At 35.0% G+C, this 18,340-nt stretch overlaps 1 protein-coding gene across 1 annotated transcript in view; it reads right to left on the bottom strand.

The window, feature by feature from the left end:
- The window catches only part of TSC22D1 (TSC22 domain family member 1), a 132,731-nt gene that overhangs the window by 75,617 nt on the left and 38,774 nt on the right, over positions 1 to 18,340 (bottom strand).

Here is an 18,340-nt window from a genome sequence, read left to right as displayed (position 1 = left end):
CCTCTTATCACAAAAGACTAACAGCAACAAAAACTCAACAGAAATGGGCAAAAAATATGAACTGGTAGTACATGGAAATAAATATGAAAAGCCTAAAGTTACTCATAAGAAATATGCAAATAAAAACTACTCTGGGATACAATTTTCACCTTACAGATGGGCAAAATCCAGAAATTCAATTGTATACTCTAAAGACAAGCCAGGAGGGAAAAATGCACTCACTCTCACCCATTGCTAGTGGGAGCATAAATTGGCACAAATCTCATGGTTGGAAACTTGACAATTTTCCTCAAAATTACAAATACACTTTGATACTGCAAGTCTACTCTTGGGAATTTTACTTACGAATATAATTATGCAGATAGGAAATGACATATGTACAAGGTTACTCATCACAATATTAGCAAAAGAGGAAAAAACCTAAAAATACAGTAATTAGAGACTGGGTAAGTAAAATATGGTCCACCCATATAATGCAGTATTATGCAATTGTTAAAAAAAAAGAATGAGGAAATAGTCTATTTATTGTATGAAAAAAGGGACAAAACAGTGTGTATAATGTGCTACCTTTTGCATAAAGTTTTAAAAAGTGGAAAAAATAAGAATATAAATTCTGAATTGCTTTAATATGTATATAGAATGTCTGAAAGAACAATAAAAAACTTAATAGTGGCTGCTTAGAGCAGCGTAAGGAAGGTAGATACCACTGGGTGAATATGGAACAGAGATAAGAGCAATACTTCGCAGTATGTACTATTTTTAAACCTATTAAAAATCTTTAAAATAAACAAAGCTTCTTCATTTCAAATAAGCAATAATTTCACAGAGGGGAAAAATAAGGATATCAGTATGAATAAAATCCTACGTATACTATATGAATAAAATATAAGTATATATTTATATATGTAAATATATAAATATATAATATAAAATACCTATGTATACTATATGAATAAAATCAATGTATACTATTTCTGAGAGCAGATAAACCTCTTCATGTTGCCCTCTATAGTACTTTGAAAGGAATGGTTGAAACTGAAATGAAGTTGATTTTAATATAAACATAATCCCATTTTCCAAAAGTAGTTTCTAAATGTTTTAGCTAAGCTGTGTTATCCTAGAGTATCCTAGAGTAATGTGTTACTTTACCTGCAGAACAACAGTATCCACACTATTAAAAAAAAAAAAAAAAGGTTTTGAAATGCTCAACATCACTCTTCATCAGTGAAATACAAATCAAAACCACAATGCGATACCACCTCACACCTGTCTGAATGGCTAACATTAACAACTCAGGCAACAACAGATGTTGGTGAGGATGTGAAGGAGGAACACTTTTGCACTGCTGGTGGGAATGCAAACTGGTGCAGCCACTCTGGAAAACAGTATGGAGGTTCCTCAAAAAATTAAAAATAGAACCACCCTATGACCCAGTAATTGCGCTACTAGGTAAATCCAACGGATACAAAAATGCTGATTTGAAGGGGCACATGCACCCCAATGTTTATAGCAGCACTATCGACAATAGCCAAAGTATGGAAAGACCCCAAATGTCCATCAAAGGATAAATGGATACGAAAGATGTGATACACACACACACACACACACACACACACACACACACACACAAATGGAGTATTACTCGGCGACCAAAAAGAATGAAATCTGCCCATTTGCAACAACATGGGTGGAACTAGAATGTATTATGCTATGTGAAATAAGTCAGAGAAAGACAGATATCATATGATTTCACTCATATGTGGAATTTAAGAAACAAAACAGAGGAACATAAGGGAAGGGAAGGAAAGATAAGATAAAAACAGAGGGAGACAAACTATAAGAGACTCTTAAATACAGAAAACAAACAGAGGGTTGCTGGTGGGGTGTTGGGTGGGAGGAAGGGCTAAATGGGTGATGGGCATTAAGGAAGACACTTGTTGGGAGGATGACTGGGTGTTATATGTAAGTGATGATGAATCATTAAATTCTACTCCTGAAATCATAATTACACTATATGTAAACTAACTTGGATTTAAATAAAAAAATAAAAATAAAATAAAAGTTATCTTGTTGGGGGGCCTGAGTGGCTCAGTCAGTTAAGCCTCTGACTCTTGGTTTCCACTCAGGTCATGATCTCATGGTTTGTGAGTTCAAGCCATGGTTTGTGGGTTCAAGTCCCACGTCGAGTGCCACCACCAGAGCCTGCTTGGGATTTCTCTCTTCCTCTCTCTCTGCACCTCCCCAACTCACACTCTCTCTCAAAATAAACTTAAAACAAAAAAAGTTTTCTTGTTAAACATCATTAACGTGCTTGGGAATCTGGGGGCACTAGAAATTGATGCTGAATGATGAGGGGCACTCCCTCTTCCTGTTTCCCCTCCACTATGGGTGACTTCTTTCTTAATTCTGATGACTCTACTTAAAACAAAACAAAACACCTCTTAATAATCTGAGTCTCTTAATAAAAGTTCCTGAAGGCATGGATTCAGGCTCCAAATGGTAACATGGGTATCACAGCTAATGGAAACTAGCTATGTAGCCAGTCGACAGAAAAACCCAGGACATCCCAATGCATCAAACGCACCTAGGTCACTTTCAAAATATACCCAGTAACTGCATTATACCAGTAATGAAACATTCTTCCTTACTTATAATGAGAAAAATTAATATTGCAAGTGACATACTATTTATGTTTGTTAAATGCAGCAAAATGCAGAAAGGGACACCTTAAAAAACACTGCATCAAAAGTACACTAAATAGAAAAGATGAAATCCAGGCACTTGAAATTTCTCCCCTCAAAGACAGGATTTTAAAGTCAAGTTTTGCCTCTATAATTCCCTTCCTTCTCCCTTCTATTTCTGGAAACAGCAACACTATTAGCAACAGGAGCTTCTTAAAAGCAAACATAAGACATTTCAGCAAAAGCAGATTGGTTACTACTAATGAAGAAAGGGACAGCAGTCATTTCCCCAGATCTTTCCAGTTGTCAGTCACCCCTTCTTCCTTCTACCTCCTGATCTCTTAGCTCTAGAACATGGCACCAATTCTAAAAAAGCAATCTAGAATTACAGCTATGTGATCTAGCATGCTCTCCCTGGTCAGAGATCAACAAAGTGTTTATATACACACACATATACGAAGTGTATGTATGCACGTTTGTGGGTATTCACAAATAAATATAGGTGTATATATAATTACTTCCTCCTAAAATATTAGTAAGAGTTGTAGAAAAATTAAGTGAGCATAAATTAGAAAATTTCTCGGAAAAAATTACTAGCCCCTACAATTTCTAAGTCACATCGATAACAGAAAGCAATCATTAAATTTTCAAAGTCAAAATGTGTGGGAACATTATTCCTTTTCATCTATCAAAACCTGAGCATTTTAAAGTATTTTCCAGCATAATACTCTTACTTTAAATGTTCACAAATTAGGTAAATCAAGAATACGTCTTCATGTTCAAAAGTTTCAGTGAAAAAAGTTAAAAGTCTCCAGAAGAAAATGAATATGCTATTTCAAAGTGGAGGTAAACAAATTACATATGTAAATCCACAAAGAGTATTTCTAATAAACAAATTGTCTCATCCCCCTAAAAAGGGTAAAGTTAAAAATAGATTGCTTACTTTATTCATACAGTCCTAGTTATAGTAGCATGGATGTAGGTTATCACTTTCATCAAACTTTGTTTTAATATTTGCCTAAGATTGCATGGTGGTTTAATTCAGAAGGTTTGATACCCTTGGAAATTAAAAAAATTTAAGGAAATTTAAGGTTATGGAAAAATTGTGAACCGTTTCATAAGGCTGGAATTTTAAATGACATGCAAATTATTTTAATTTTCAAGGACTATGAAAAAGAGGTTTTTTTAACCATAGTCTAAACCAGTAAATTTCAAATTAGAGGGTAAAAGACCATCTATTTGGTGCAGGAAAAACTCTTAAATTTTTTTCTTAAATCAAAAACTTCAGAAAGATGCTGCACCCTGCTGATATTTAGCATGCAAACTGACACTGCATACTTAGTCTATCCCTGGGTCAGATGGTCTCCATCAACTACAAAGTCCAAGGTGTGTTCCACACAAGGCTTCCTCAGTGGCAGTGCTACAAAGGTACAGGAATTTCAGTATTCCTTCGACTCTTTCTTGTCATTTTCCATGTTTTAAATTCTACTGAGGTTTATGGGCATCTGATTAAATGAGTTATTTTATATTGTTTTAAACAAAATAACCCACACCAAATGGAGAAAAGGCTTTGCTATATTCCTGCGAAGAAATTTAGAATTGGAATGATACTAACAATGCAAACACAAGCACATAAAAGGAAAACGGTAGAGCCAAAACACTTCTCCCAGCATGAACACCTTATTCACCACACCAGTTGATAAATGCAATCACGCTAATCAGATCTATGAAAAAAGAACCTGCAAAACTATCAAGAATTCCACATGAAATATAGATTTGTACCCACTACCAAAACCAACAATCACAGTCCTAATAAGAATATACTGTGCTATAATTTAAGAGAATAGGAATCACTAACAAGACATCTAAAACTTAAACATCCAGAACATAAAGACAAACATCTGTATTTTTTAAAGACCCGTTTAAAGCCATGCAATACTCAACCCAATTCTTTCAACATTTTACAGCATTCATTAAACAGTCCTAACAAATAAAGTTATGTTACATGGCAAAGACTTGCTGTTCCTCCTATGGTAAAATGGGTAAAGGATTAAAAAGAAAAAAAAGCATAGTGACAAAATGCAATCCTTAATCAGTAAATATTATCGGAAGAATTATAGGAAAAATTGCTTAATATATGAAGAAAGAAGGACTGGAGCAAATTATATAGTAGGAAATGTTGGATAGAAGATAAAAGACACACACCTTACATGTCTCAGACTATGGTACTTGCTAGATTCCACTTTCAAAATAAAACATTTTGTATGTATATGTTAAGAATTCAAGAAAAGTTTTACTGGATAACATGTAATCTCAATAGCAAATTTTTTCTTTAATAAATCGTGTGTGTGTAACTTCTGGTGGAACAGCTGTTTTAACTAGAAAAGGGATTCTCAGACAAATTTACAAAGACGCAACTCAGGTGAAAATCACTCAACCAGTCAGTCACAGGCAAGCTACTGCAGCAAAAATGCTGAAATAAGAAGTGTGCACTTAATGTTCCAGGGTTATCATCTGTGTGGTTAATTTAAAAAAAAAAAAAAAAAGGACCTTTAAAATGAAGAATCATTAGGATATTTCATGAGATAGGGAGCAGCTAAAAATTATTTTATTTTCCCCTATACAGTCCACTAGTTATCTATCATAAAGAACTTAGGAGTTGTTAAACTTAAGAAATGGACTATGGACTTCTCTTTCACAGAAATAAAAACATTCAAAATTTGCTGACCTTTTTTGTAATGACAAAGCAGAATCTTCAAAACAATAAACACACCACACCTGTACCTTCAATGTAAAGGGAATGTTATTAACAGTTCATGAGACGGTGACTGCTTTTCTACAGTAACTTCCTATGAGAAAGGAATTTTAAAGACAAATGTTTTTAGAAAATCCCCATCATTTTGTGACTTGTACTGAAATGTTGAGAGTAATCTAAAAACAAACAAACAAAAACTCTCAGAATTGCACACTCAAAATATATACTTACATTAGGGGTGAGCCAAAACAAAAAAAAAATACTTAGGAGTTATTGAGGTGAGCAATAAAACAACAATTTATGTAACAAATTTGGTCCTTTTCCTAATCAAGAAGCCAAAATTAAATAGAAAATAAGATGATGCTCAAAAGCATAGCCAATAAATAGTACTCCATTTTTCATTGAAAATTTATAAGTTTACAATCTACATATAAATACCTTCCTTCCTAGTAGAGCCTGCGTGTCATATAATACATTTCCAAGAATTCAAAAGAGGTGTTGAATCTTCTAGCATAACCTCTTCTTCATTACAGGTAACCTGACATTTTTAGTGGGCTCAGTGGAAAAGACAATGAAAATTTTCCAATGCCGGTATATACTACAGACCTATTAAGAAATTATACTACGTGAAGATAAATTAATACATTTAAACAAAGGTTTGGAATTTAGACTACTTAATTAGAAAATGTGCATAAAATGTCCTTATTCGGACTGTCCTATATCCACCACCAACACAAAGAGTTCAGAGGACAAAGGTGACTGCTAGAAGGTGATTATTGATTTTTGTTTTTAATGCACTGAATTTTACAACTAAAATACCATGGCTCTAGTTTATATGAAAAGTGGAAGTGGAGCTAATTATTTTTAGAAATCTGATAGCCATTACAAGATTGTTTTTAATGACTTTCCAAAGACATTATTAAAAAAACACGAGTTCATTAAGTCACATTTTCCATGAAGAAAAAAAGGGCTTATATTAGAAAATGTACAGAATCCTACCAACTTAGAAAAAAAGACTACACACTTAAAATGTTTAAATAAAAATTGCTTATGAAAAAGTTACTGAGTCCTTATAATTAAAATTTTAAAATTCTAGGAAGTACTTAACAAGCTATTTTACACAGATATATTTTAATCAGTGTGATAATAGTGCCTGACTTTTAACTGTTAAATAAATATCAAGGTTATTATCTGCTTTCAAAGGACTACTACAAATTTTACTGAGAAAATAAATGCAGTTCTACCTTTAGCAAAGGAGCGTTTCATACGTTTCTAAGATGCCAAAGGTAATTAGTTAGTTCTCTATTAATTCAAACATATCCATTTCGCAAAATGAACTTATCAGTACCTCAGCAAGAAGAAAAAAGTTCTATACTTCAGTGTACTCTTCACTCTACAAAAGGACATGTACAACCAATCTGACTGGATGGGAATAGTCTGTTGTCCAGCAATATGCTTTGGCACCACCTAATTTTGAGAATAAAAATGCACACTAATCTCAAAACCGCCACCAAACTCTTCTAAAGAACACGAAGCAATTCAAGCAAGAAAAACAAAAAGAGCTAGAATGTACGTTATTTCAAAACAATGACTCACAGTTAATGAGTATTTTAAGTGATTGCAAAAGACTGAAGTGATTAGTTTATTCCCTCGCTACCAAATGCCAGGTTGCCAGGAGTGTTTATTATTTAGAACCTAGGAAAACAGCCCCTAAAATTACAGAAAGGTTTTTTGATAGATTTTTTAAACTTTCCTTCGAGAACATCTAATGTTAAGTGGCAAACTGAGTCTTTCCATGATAAATTTCTCTAATATGAAGAATAAACTGAATCAAGATAAAAAATTAAATGTTATGGAAACGACCTTTTCAACCTCCTATAGGAATAGTGCAGAGGAGAGGTCCTCAAGCGAGGAATGAAAACACAAATGCTGACAGTGGTTAATCTCCCTGTAGGAAACAAAAGCATGAGGAAAAAAAAGAAAGGATAAATTAATGAAATGAAGAGCTAGCTAAACAAACAAGCAATGATTCACTACACATCACCCTAAATTTAAAAATTCTTGTGATGTTCTTAAACTAAAATTATCACTAAATATCCCTTCCCAGATACAATCACAAGTCAGAATCATTTGAGAGTTCAGAAAGTCATCAAACCTATACTTAAAGCCAAATCACAACTACCTTGAATATTTAAAGTCAGAAACAAATCTAATGTTTGTTTTGGAAGGCCTGAAGAGTGGAACCACTATTAAGTGCCAATTATTTTCATAATGTATCAGAATCTAGAAATAGATTCCAGAATTTTTTTCCTTCAATAACATTTATTTTACCATCATAGAAATGTAGGGGGCTGGGAGAAAATGTTACAATTCAAGTTAATTCAGCTTTTATAGGAAATTCTTTCGATAATATTGTAAGCTTATCTTTCATTAGATTACTTTCTTTTTCCTTAGTGAAGGAAAAATAAAATTGGTATCTTAAGAATCAATTAATGATAGGTATAAGCCAGTTAACTGTGCTAAGCACTGGCAAATGATAAACAAAAGCAAACAAGATCCTTGGCCTCTTGGGGTCTTTTAGCTGGAGGGGGAAAATGGCACATAAAAATGTAAAACCATGACTATAAGCAATGAGACAGTAGGTACACAGGTCACTGTGAGAGCAAATAGATGATCTAACCTAAGAACATCAGAGGAGGTATTCCTGACGTAAGAAAATGACCACTGAGCTGAGACATGAAGGATGAGAAAGAAAAACACCGTGTGGCCAAAGGTGAGACGGGACAGATAAATAGGAACTCGTCTTTCGGGGTTTCACAAATTATAATATAAAGGATTTGTGTCCCTATCCTTCCCATAGATCTTAAGAGCAATAGGAAGTCAAATGAGTGTTTTAATTAAAGGGATAATATCATTAAATTTGTGTCTTAAGAAAACATCACGCTGGCATACTGTGGCAACTGAATTCAATTAGTGCAAGGGTATATACAAGGAAACAACTTAGAAATGTTGTTAGGAAATTATTTCAAGTTAGGAAATAATGGACTGAGCCAGAGTAGTGGAAACAGGAAAACAGGTTGTTGAGATATTTTAGACACAAAATAAGACTGGATGATGGACTGGGGTAATATTCGCTAAAATGGGGAAAGGTAAAGGAAGCCCACATTTAAGGGGGGGGGCGAGATAATTCATAAAACATGTTTGAAGTGCTCTTGGAGCACATGCAAAGAGATGCCAAACAGGTATTTGGTCTATAAAGTTGGGCCAGTGTTATTAAACTTGAATCATCATTATAAAGGTAATGAATCTGCAATATGGATACAGACGCCCGAAGAATTGAAATCATGACCAACCTTAGCAATTCCAATATATAAAATAAAACCTCGGTAGAGTGGGAATAGTCTGCAAATGAGACTGAGAACCACCAAAAAAGATACAAGGAAATCAGAAGTGACCCACAGAACCAAAATGTCAAAAAAGAATGACATCAGTTGCTTTGAATGCTTCTGACAAGATAGGAAAATTGTCCATTTGATTTGGTGATGAGTATTATTATTATCAATAGTATTATCAGTATTATTTCAATGAAGTTATTAAGAGGTAGAAACAAGCCCAGAGTGGGTTGAGAAGGCAGCAATGTTGGAAGAAATCAATGGACAGAATATTATAGTCAGTTTTGGGTACATAGATGATGGGAAGGCAGGGCAGCAGCTACAGTTACCTATTTTTTTTAATTGGAGAGATTTTACCATGTTTATAGGCATATAAGAAGGATCTAGTTGAAAGGAAGCAGGTGAATATGAAAATAAAGAAGGGATAACAAAATGTTAGGACATCTAAGAAAGCAGAGGTGGTATGATGTAGCACACAGGAGGGAGAGAAAAGGATGAGGGTGGCAAAGGCACGTTTTATGTCTGTCATCAGGGAGAGCGAAGCCTCTCTTTCTCTGTACAATAGAAGTGAGGGATCTGTGGAGAAAAGCTACATGTTACTCAATGTAAGTATATCCTAACGTGATAAAATCTTACTTAAATGAGGTCTTTACATAACAGAAACACTTGCATTTATTGCAGGACGTGACACATAGTAAATGCTATATATATATATGTCCATTTAATCCTCAAAACAATGCTGTAAGTTCATTAGCTCCTTCACAGATGAGGAGCCTAAGGCACAGGGAGGTTCAATGATGTGCTGAGGTAAATGGCAGCACTGCGTCCTCAAAAGCGAACACTGACTCTACAGCCAATGCTCCAACAATGTGCCACCCGGCCTCCTGGTGGGCATGAGACCGCCTCTACACACCCACACTGTCCCTACAGAATGGTGGGTTCTTCAGACACATAAGGTCCTAAGTCTCGGACTGCTGGGATGAGAGTTCTGTTGACCCCCACATTAGCAAATAATAAAAATATGAATTTATGGCTAAGAAGCCTAGGCAGTTAAGACTTCATAAACTGACCTTTGTAATCACCAGTTCACACTAGTGAGAAAGAATCCCAAAGATTTCTTTTTAAATCTTTCATCTCTTATTTTCTGGGACAACTATCCAATAGGACCGAAGTGGCATTACAATTCATCTATTTACGTGTGGATGTCCCTCACTAGATTTGGGCATTTCAAAGGCTGCCTATGTCTACTCCATTAAAATATTTGTTCAGTGTCCACTATGTGGAAACCACCGTGCCAGGTGCTAAAAAACAACATAAACAAGAGAGCCACAATCTCTGGTCACTGGAAGTCAACTAACAGACAATATATGCTTTTAAATTGAGAAAAATACTAGGAAGAAATCAATATAAGAATGAAAGGCGAGATGTAGAACTGGATGTTTATAATATAGTAGCTAGAGAAGGCATCTCTGAAAACATTTAAGCTGAGACCTAAAAGCCGGAAAAGGGATATTCCATTACTACAAATCTGCCAAGGTAGAAGATATATAATTTAAATAATTCAGAGACTAAAGGAAATAAGCCCAAAGCTGTCTGGAGAGCAAAAGCAAGGGTAAAATTGAGGAAGAGTCAGGTCAAGATCACTTAGGGCTTAATAGGCCATGATAAAGAATTTGGATTTCATTGTTTTTACAATAGAAAGCAATTAGTATTGAGCAGAAAACAGACACAATTTTATTTATGCTTTAAAATTATAATAACTCATAGACAGATGCCGAGGTCAAACAATAAGGCAAGGAGACCTGTAGCAGTTCAGGCGAGAGGTGATGGTGGCTTGGAGGACAGGTTGGTAGATGGAAATGGTAAGATGTGGACAACTTTGAGAGAGACTTAGGAGTTAAGGAGTTAAGTCTGAGCTTTGAAAAGGGAGCAAAAGTAATTCAAAGGAGAAAACACCATCTCTTCAAATAATGGTGTTAAAACAACTGGACATCCACATGCAAAGAAGTTAACTCAAAACTGATCGTCTAAATTTAAAACTCAAAACTGTAAAACTTCCACAAGATAACACAGGAGAAGATCTAAATGACTATGGGTATGGCAATAAGTTTTTAGATACAACACCAAAAGCATGACCCACTAAAGAAAAAAAATGATGAAGTGGATTTCATTAAGGTTTAAAACTGCTCCTTTGCAAGAGACACTGTTAAGAGAACAAAGACAAGCCACAGACTAGCAGAAAATATTTGCAAAACACTTATCTGGGAAAGGACTAGTACCCAAAATATACAAAGGATTCTTAAAACACAGTAAGAAAACAGATTTTTAAAAGGGCAAAAAATCCAAACAGACAGCTGTCAAAGATGATATACAGATAGGTAAGAAGCTTATGAAAAGATACTTGGTATCATGTCACTAGGGAACTGCACATTAAAACAATGATGCCACCATACATCTACCTATTAGAGTAGCTACGATCCCAAACACCAACAACACAAAACACTGACAAGAGTGTGGAGCGAAAGGAAGTCTCATTGACTGCTAGTGGGAGTGCAAAATGAACGGTTCAGCCACTGTGGAAGAGTTTGGTGGTTTCTCACAAAGCTAAGCATAGGCTTACCGAAAGACTCAAAAATCACACTACTAGGTATTTTTCCCAATGAGTTGAAAACGTATGTCCATAAAAAATTTGCATATGAATGTTTACAGCACTTTATCCTTAAGTGCCAAAACTTGGAAGAAACCAAGATATAATTCAATAGGTGAAAAAATAAACTGCAGTAGAGTTATACACTGCTAAAAAGAAATGTGCTATGAAGTCACAAAAAGAAAAGGAAGAACACGAACTGCATATTGCAAAGAAGCCACTAGAAAAGGCTACATACTGGTATGACTCTAACTATATGAAAGCCAAACTACAGACACAGGAAAAGTTCAGTAGTTGTCAGGGATTGGGATGGTGAAGGATAAAAAGGTGGACAAAAAAAAGGGGGGGGGGGAGAGGGGGGACGGATTTTTAAGGGCAGTGAAACTCTTATGTAAGATGCCCTAATGGTGCATACAGGACATTAGGCACACTGAGTGAATCCTAACTTAAACTGTGGTCTTTAATGTATCAAAAGTGGTTTAGCTGCAAGAAATACACTAAATAACTGCAAGATATTAATTAGTAGGGAAAGGAGGAGGAGGAATCGATATAGATACTTTCTGTACCCTTTGGTCAATTCTTCTGTAAACTTAAAACTGCTGCAAATATGGGCACCTGGCTGGCTCAGTTGATGGAGCATGTGACTCTTGACTGCAGGGTTTTGAGTTTGAGCCCATGTGGAATAGAGTTTACTTAAAAAAAAAAAAAAAAGAAATTAAAAAAAAAAAAAAAACTGCTTGGGGCCCCTGGGTGGCTCAGTCAGTTGAGCGTCTGACTTCAGCTCAGGTCGTGATCTCACTGTTCATGGGTTTGAGCCCCACGTCAGGCTTTGTGCTGACCGCTAGGAGCCTGGAGCCTGCTTCAGATTCTTTGTCTCCCTCTCTCTCTGTCCCTCCCCTGCTTGCACTGTCTCTCAAAAGTAAATGTTAAAAAAAAATTTTTTTTAAAAACTGCTATATGTAAAGTTTAAAAAGTCCAAAAAAGAAACAAGTGAGGTAACAAATAATGAAGAGACTGAATATGGGATGTAAGGAAGAGACCACTCCGTGGTTTTTGGCATAATGAGATAAACGATGGTGCCGCACTGAGAAAAATAGCTCAGGATTGGACATTTTAATTTGCTTTAATTATCCAAGTGAATATCAAGACTGGAGCTTTGAGGAAGGGCTAGAGGGGAGGGGGGAGATAAACATTTGGGGAGAGTTAACAAAGGTATTAAACCATGGTAATAGATAAGATCATCTAAGTGTAAAGGGAAAAGAGGTTAAGGGAAAAGCTCAAGGACTGAGCACTGAACTACTCTCCATAGTGTATAAAAAAATAAGACCAGCAACAGCAACTAAAAAGTAAAGGCAGGGAGGGAAATCAGAAGTATATGCTGTTATGGAAGTCATAAAGAGGGTGTTTCAGAGGTAAAAGTGTTCAATTACACTGAATTCTGCTAAAAGGTCAAAACAGCACAGGTTAAGTGCCCAGTGGATTTGGCAACAGGGAGGACTTGGGTGACCCTGACAAGAGCAGTCCTAGCAGTATTAGATGCAAAAGCCAGATTGGAACAGATTGAAAGGTAAATAAAATTTGAGAAACTGTAACATTATGAGCAGACAATTCTTGGTAATAAAAGTGAGAAGAGATTGCATAAGTTAAAGGGGGCGAAGATTAAGTAGTTTCCTCTTCTTAACATGATATATGACTGAATAACTAGACACAATAATGATCCAACAGAGAAGGAGCTTTGTTCATAAGAGAGAAAGTACTACAGCCACAAAGTCCTTGACAAGATATAAGAGATACATCCAGGCTCCAGAGGACAACAAAAAAAGCAAGATTTTGAAAAGAGGTGTACAAGTGTAGAAGCATCTTAATATCACCAATGTTTGGGAGATGCATGAAATTTAGTACTACATGATTCATTAAATGAATCAAATTAAATAATTATAATGGCTTAGAAGGCTCCTAGTAAAGCACCATTACTTGTATAAAGACAAACCAAATTGAAGGCAAATTCAAACATTTAAAAATGCTCAGTGACTTCTAGTTTCCTTCCAACAAGTACAAGTTGTCACTTCCTGAGCATACAACAAGAAAAAAGCTACACTGAAAATTAACAAATTCTCTTATATCCATCAGAGATCTAAGGTCACAGGATCAACTACCAGCCCCAAAACTGAAGAACTAGGCAAAATACAGATATCAGCAACTTGCCAGGAGAAACCACCACTGAAGCCAGCCGGGTAGAAAAACATAAAAGGAATTGACTAACTGCTAGAGACTGAGGGCCCATGAACTTGAGAGATTAAAATTTTTCGGGAAATCAACTTTAAGGGGCCTGTTACATTTTCATGAGTTTTATCTCCAGAAGCCCCATCACTTTCTCAAGGTAAAGAACAGAAAAATCTCTAGTTCTGGAGGCAGAAGGAAAAATAACCATTTTGAAGTACACCCAGAGCATATGGTTCTCCTTAACAAAGGGCTGCCCTCAAGGAAAATTATTTAACCAAAGCCTAACAAAATGGAGAAAGAGAAATACCCAAATCAGGCCCTTTCTACCCTTTGCGTCTCATAAGGGGAAAGGTAGGGGGACGCTTGTGAAGGTGAAAGCCCACAGGAGAGTCCACTAAAAGATTGAGATCATTGACAGGACCACAAAGAACTTCTTCTATCCCCACACCTTACCCACCAAATCAACAAGGAATTACAACGGAAAGAAGGCTCTGATTCTATTTATAAAGGAATCTCTATGCAATCAGAGTGGACCTAAAAAAGCACGCAAGAGGTAATTTCAGCCTGACATATACAGGTAGAGCAAACAGTAAACAGACTAACACCTAGTCAGATCAACATAAAACCTCACTATAGACCTATCTGCCTAAGTTCCTTTTCCAAAACATCATGTCCAGCATTTAACAAAAAATTACAAGACACCCTAAAAGATTAAAAACCAACAACCAAAAAAAAAAAAAAAAAAAAAACCCAAAAACCACACAATATGAATATACAAAGCAAGCATCAGAACCAGGTTCAGATATGACAGATATGTTGGACTAATAGACCAACAATTTCATATAACCATTAACACGCTAAAAGCTTGAGTGGAAAAAGGAGATAACATGAAAAAATAAATGGGTCATGTAACTCTAAGAGAGAATCAAAAGGAAATGCTAGGACTCAAAAACAAAGTCAGAAATGGAGAATGAATTTTGTGGGCTCATAAGTGGACTGCACAAAGCCTAAGAACCCATGAGCTCAAAGATATGTCAACAGAAACCTCCTAACTGAAAAGGAGGGGGGAAAGGAAGATAATATACGAAAACTATGGGACAATTTTAAAAGATGCAACATACACACAATGGTTACACCAGGAGAAGAAGAGAGAAAGGAACTGAAGAAATATTTGAAAAAATAATGGCTGAGAACGTTCCAAAATTTATGAGACACTAGAACACAGATCAAGGAAGCTCAGAGAATATAAAACAGGATAAATCCCAAAATATCTACACTTAGGCATATCACAAACTGTAGAAAATCAAAGACAAAGGAAAAATCTTGAAAGAAGCCAGAGGTAGAAGAAATCTTACCTACAGAGGAATAAATCATACAAACAAGAAGAGGAAGTAAAGCAGAACATTTAAAGTGTTGAAAGGGGGAAAAAAAAACCCTACCAATCTAGACTTCTGAATACAGCAAAACTATTCTTCAAAATTAAAGAAGAAAAAGCAACTTTTGTCACCAGTGGACCAGCCTTGAAAGAAATGCTAAAATAAGTTCTCCAGAGAAAAGAAAGATTATATAGGTCATGGGTCTACACAATTTTATTGTGGAAGAGCACCAGAGAAGTGATTATAAAAGGCAAAACAAAACTTTTTATTTTTAAAATTCTAAATTGATGTTAACATTGTTTGTTCAAGATGACAGCAACAATATTTTGGTTGATTATAGCTTATGGAAAAGTGAAACAAAGAACAGCAATGTTATAAGGGATAGGAGAGAAAAAGCAGGAATACTCTATTATATGATATCTGCACTACCCATGAAATGGTTATGTATTAGTTGAAGATAGATGAATTGTAAATGTATACTGCAAACTCTGAGGCAACAACTAAAAAAAGTTTTAGAAGTATGCTAAGACGAGAGAAAATGGAATTAGTACTCAAGATCAGAAAAAATTAAAAAAGGGGGGAAATGCAAATAGATTTTAAAAGAACAAAGGCAATGAAAAGTTACAAACAACATATTAATCCAACTATATCAATAATTGCTTTACATGTAAGTGGCTGAAATATATCAGTTAAAAGACAGAGACTATGAAGTGGATAATAAAAAGAAGACCCAACTACATGTTGTCTATAAGAAATTCACTTTAAATATAAAGATACATGTAGATTAAAAGTAAAAGGATGAAGAAATTATACCATGACAACACTTGAAGCTACACTAGCTTCATTAATTTTAGAAAATGTAGACTTCAGAACAAGAAAAAGATCTCATGGATAAAGAGGGTCATTACTTAATGAAAGGGTTAATTCTCCATGAAGACATAACAAGCCTTACTACACACTTGCCTAACAATAGAGCATCAAAAATATATGAGACAAAAACTGACAGAACTGAGAAAATGATTAATCAATCCACTATTATACTTAAAGACTTCAACACTGCTCTATCAGTAATTGACAGATCCAGCAGATAGAAAATTTGTAAGGGCACAGTTGAACTGAAAAACACCAATCAACTGTATCTAAGTGATACCTAAAGAATACTTCATCCAACAACAACAAAATATGCCTCAAGCTCACGTGGAATTTTCACCATGATTAAGGGCCATAAAACACATCATACAAAATTTAAAAGAGTAGAAATCACACTAAGTATGATCTCAAACCACAGTGGAATTAAACTAAAAGTCAGTAACAAATATTTACAGGTAGATAGAAATCCCAAAATATTTGGGAGATTAAACAACATACTTCTAAAAAACACAGTGGTGTAAAAAAGATTTCAAGAAGAATTTTTAAATATTTCAAACTACAAGAATATAACTTATCAAAACAGTGGGATAGCACAAAACAGTGCTTAGAAAGAAGAGCAATATAAACCTAAGGCAAGCAGAATACAAATTAGAGAAGAAATCAGTGAAACTGAAAATTAAAAGAGAAAACACAAAACCAAAATCTGGCTATTTTACCAATAAAATTGATAAATCTCTGGCCAGGCTAACAAATAAAAGGAGACACAACTAATGTTACAAATGAAAGAGGGGCCATTACTGCCAGTCTCTTGGACATTAAAAAGATAATAAGGAATATTATGAATAGTTCTATCACCACAAATTTGAAACTTAAATGAAATGGACCAATTCCTTAAAAGACACATCTACTGAAACTTACATAGGAACAAATAAACTGAATAGGTTATCCGTATTTTAAAAAACTAAGTAATTAATAACCTTCACAAACAGAAAGCACCAAGCCGATTGGCTTCATTGGTGAATTCTACCAAATATTTAATGAAATGATACCAACTCTCTGCAATCTCTTTCAGAAAGTAGAAAGAGAAGGAACAATTCCTCATTCTATGAGGCAAATCTAGTATCGAAATCAGACAAAGGCATTACAAGAAAGGAAAATTACAGATCAACAGTTCTCACTAACATTGATACAAAAGTATTTAGCAAAACCCAAAGACGTGTATGACACAAAAGTAAATCCTAACGATGTATCAGTATCAGTTCATTAATTGCAACAAATGTGCCACACAAAAGTAAGGGGTTAATACGAAGGTCAACTATGGGAGGAAAAACGGGGTATATGGTTGGAGGTGGGGGTCTCTACTTTCTGGTCAACTGCTCTGTAAAACCAAAACTACTCTTTAAATACAATTTGAAAAGGCATACTAAGTAAAAATATCCCTTTTATCTACTTTAAACACTGAGCTTCTATAAGAAAATGTTCCTGGGAATATGCATTCATTTTGGCAAAGATATTTGGTAATCAATGGTGCAGAATTCTTTACATTTTGATAGATCTTTCAAATGCCATCTTTGTTGCTTACTGAGTATATGCCCTTGGGCAAGTTTTGAAACCTCTGGTATTATTTTTGTGTGTAAAAATGAAAAACATTCCCTTTCTCACAGGTCACAGGTCAGCTGGATTAAATTAGGTAAATATACATAAAGCAGCTGGCCAAAGCTGCACACAGGAGGCATGTGTTTGTTCTTTCTTTCTCCCTCACCCTAAAATTCTAATTTACGTAGGGTAATATACCCTATTTCAAACCAGTGTTTCTCAAACAAACCTTTGTTTGAGAAACACACAACCCTTAAACATTCTATGTCTTCCAGGAGCTCAATTTTAAAATTGGGGGGTAAAAGGCTAAATATTTAATTGGTAACTTAAAATGCTGTTACGCTACAATAACACTGCTGTAGTAGAGTATTCGCACTATGTTTCAAGAGGCAACATAAGACTATGCCTTCATTAGAATTTAGGCCACATTCTCAGATTTCCAAGACTGCTACTTCACCATCTTCTCTGCTATTTGGGATCTATCCCTAACCTTTCCACTGAAGAACTGCTTTTTGTTTCTAATTTTAATGATGTTACTAAACACCAGTTGATTTTCTTCTCATGGTCAGTCATGTGTCAACAGTTTAGCTCCAACAGGCCTGGTTACCCTTAAATTATCAAGAACCACCTGAAAAGTAACATTTCACATTATACAAGTCATTTAAAATGGTCATTCTAGTTCATCTGAGTCAGAACTAAGCAAGCAAATACAAAATGGAAGACTCTACTTTTTAAACTATGATTTCTTAAAGTTTTAGCCATTACGATAATATTTTTTCTTTCCCGCTGAACTGCACACA

Source organism: Lynx canadensis, chromosome A1 (assembly GCF_007474595.2).
Source record: "Lynx canadensis isolate LIC74 chromosome A1, mLynCan4.pri.v2, whole genome shotgun sequence".
Classification (NCBI taxonomy): Eukaryota; Metazoa; Chordata; class Mammalia; order Carnivora; family Felidae; genus Lynx; species Lynx canadensis.
Note: the sequence above shows the minus strand (reverse complement) of the source record. Positions and strands in the feature narration are given on the sequence as shown.